We start from the raw sequence: 2,709 nt of genomic DNA on the forward strand, positions 1-2,709 counted from the left end.
GGAAAAGAAAAAAAAAAAAAAATTGAGTTCACAACCTGAAACACAGCAAGTGAAATTCTCCAGAGAAGGTCGTTCTCACACCACCACCAAGAAGGAATAGAAAGAAGAAAGTACAATGCTAGAAGTTTTGTTTGAGCTTAAAATGTTAAGCTAATCTGAATGTTAAGGCAAAGCTATAGAGACTCTCCTTGCCCACAAAATCTTTTTAAAGATTCTTTCAGATGTGCTTCAGATACATGATGGCCTAACTTAGAACTTAACAATATCAATTAAAAAAAACAATAACTTCTACACGCCACAGCTAATATTCTACATGGAGACCCACAGAGGCACACAAATATCAGAATAACTCAATTCAGAAGTGTACTACAATTCAAGTCAAATTACAGCAAGCTGCTCAGGTTCTGTGTAGTGAAATCTCAAATATCTCTAAGAATGGAGACTACAACCTCTCTGCGCCCTGCTAAAATGTTTAAGCACTCCTACAGTGAAAAAGCCTTCCTCTTGCATCTTGTACTGACATTTTGTATAGACACAACAAGCTCATCTTCTTTATACTCACCACTAAGGTAATAATAAACAAGATAAACCCTTCTTCTCAAGTCAAGAGGTTGGAATTTAAACAACCAGGAATAAATGTACAGCTTTCAAGACACGTCTCCATTTCACAATACAGGACAGAGCTGACAGCTGCAATGACTAAACCTGAATCCTGAATCAGAATCACCATGTGAGAAATTACCCCATGTGAGAAATTACCCTTTATTCAAACTAATCAGTACAAACAAGACACAGAACTTTGCTGCACTCAAATTCAGACAGGGATCCTGGTTTTCATACTGCTTATTTCTGAGTGGTGCACACTATGGGAACCTCCACATAAGTTCATAAGAAGATAGCACTCAAGCAAAGTGTATGGTTATAGACAATAATTTATTTAATACTTAGAGCATTTTTTAAATATTTAACATTTATAATCGGGAGGCAAGTTTTACATTTCTTTTTTCTCTGTGGTGGGAAAGAAAAAGCACAAGAAGAAGGAAACTGATGTGAGGCCAAGGCTTCGCCATTCTCTCCTTTAAAAGTACTAGGGTTCATGCTAGCATATTTTCATACGCTTTTAAGGGAAACAGGAAAATTGTTTATGGATATAACAATGGCAAAGTGATTGAATTTAAATTAAGACCTCTTCATTTGTTTGAAATCTCCTAACTTACAGAACAGACTCAAAGGAAGCTATATGTGTGCAGCAATAGAACAAGGGGCAATGGGCAGAAACTGGAACACAGGAAGTTCCATACTAGCAGAAGGAAGAACAAACTCAAACAGACTGCTCAGAGAGGTTTTGGAGTCTCCTCTGAAGATATTCAAGACCCACCCGGACACTTTTCTGTGCGAAGTGCTACAGGGAAGCTGCTTTCAGCAGGGAGGATTGTGTTGGATAATCTCTAGAGGTCCCTTCCAACCCCTACAGTTCTGTCATTCTGAGAAGACTGTACCAATTTGGTTGTTTTTTGGTTTTTTTTTTTTGTTTTCCTTTCTTAGTTGCTCAAATCAAAGATGCAGCATTTTTTCTGAGATCAATCTAAAAAATATATACATTGACATATATCACAGAATCGCAGGGGTTGGAAGGGACCTCAAAAGATCACCGAGTCCAACCTCCTGCTAGAAAGGCTACCCTGCAATAAGACACACATCTAGGTAGCATCTAGACAGGTCCTGAATATCTCCATAGGAGACTTCACAAACTCCCTGGGCAGCATGTTCCAGTGCTCTGTCATCCTTACTGTGAACAAGTTCCTGCACATGTTAGTATGGAACTTCCTGTGTTCAAGTTTTACTCCTTGTCCTATCACTACACGCCACTGAGAAGAGCCTGGCCTCATTCATTTGCCTCCACCTCCCTTTAGATATTTATAAATGTTTATCAGACCCCCTCTCAGTCTTCTTCTCCCCAGGCAGAACAGACCCACGTTACTCAGCCTTTCCCTCATAAGGAGATGCTCCAGGCTTTTCATCATCTTTGCGACCCTTCACTGGACTCCTCCTTGGAGATTCCTGGTTTTTTTTGAACTGGGGAGCCCAAAACTGGATATAGTATGCTAAATGTGGCCTCACCAAGGCAGAGTAGAGGGGGAGGATCACCTCCCTTGACCTGCTGGCCAAACTCTTTCAATGCACCCCAGGATACCACTGGTCTTCTTGGCAAAAAGGTCACACTGGTGGCTCATGGCCAACCCATGGTCCACTAGGACATCCAGGTCCTTCTCCGCAGAGCTCCTCTCCAGATGATCATTCCCTAACCTGTACTGATGCATGCAGTTATTCCTTCCCAGTTGCAAGACTCTACATATCCATTGGGGTTAGCAATGAGCATCTGGCCATCACCAATTCAAGGAGCAATCTCATGGGTTTATTACCTTGACAGCCACATAACCTGAGGGACAGATGCACCATCAAGGAAAACGCCATATATCTACACTTATTTTCTCACCCTTTATTTCCTAAGGCCTTCTTTTCCACATTGGCACAGTCATACACGAAGAGAGCATCATCCCTGCAAATAATAAAAAAAAAGAGTAAAACAGCAGGAAGTGGAATAAACATGACTTTAACGACTTTAACCACAGAACGTGTCAACTCTTTCAGAACATCTTTTGCCATTATAAGCTCAGTTGATCCCTGCCCACTGTGAGCAGGGCTGCC

The sequence above is a fragment of the Meleagris gallopavo genome, chromosome 1 (genome assembly GCF_000146605.3).
Source record: "Meleagris gallopavo isolate NT-WF06-2002-E0010 breed Aviagen turkey brand Nicholas breeding stock chromosome 1, Turkey_5.1, whole genome shotgun sequence".
Taxonomy (NCBI): Eukaryota; Metazoa; Chordata; class Aves; order Galliformes; family Phasianidae; genus Meleagris; species Meleagris gallopavo.